The following is a 276-nucleotide window of genomic DNA, read 5'->3' on the forward strand; positions in this document are numbered from 1 at the left end:
ATCTCCAACTCGTTAATTTTTAGAGGCTTTTTAAATCCGGAATTTTTAAATCAGTTAAATCCTGAAAACTGTTTGGCAAATAAGTTTATTTTTTCTTTTTCTTTTTATTTTTATTTTTTAAATGTGGACAATTTCTCTATTTATGCGTGTCATCCTTGCGTAGGGGCCATGGTAATCTTTTCTGTATCGTTCCATTATGGGATGTCTCCGAAAAGACACTGTTTGGCAAATAAGTGTTAAATCCTATGAAAATATTTGATGATATAATTCAAGATT

At 29.7% G+C, this 276-nt stretch overlaps 1 non-coding gene across 1 annotated transcript; it reads right to left on the reverse strand.

The window, feature by feature from the left end:
- Nucleotides 1-117: 117 nt before the first annotated feature.
- LOC114578895 lies at nt 118-217 on the reverse strand. The gene has a single exon (XR_003699812.1). It is a non-coding gene; the product is annotated as a U6 spliceosomal RNA (small nuclear RNA).
- Nucleotides 218-276: the final 59 nt, after the last annotated feature.

Source organism: Dendrobium catenatum, unplaced genomic scaffold (genome assembly GCF_001605985.2).
Source record: "Dendrobium catenatum unplaced genomic scaffold, ASM160598v2 original_scaffold_209063, whole genome shotgun sequence".
NCBI classification, from domain to species: domain Eukaryota; kingdom Viridiplantae; phylum Streptophyta; class Magnoliopsida; order Asparagales; family Orchidaceae; genus Dendrobium; species Dendrobium catenatum.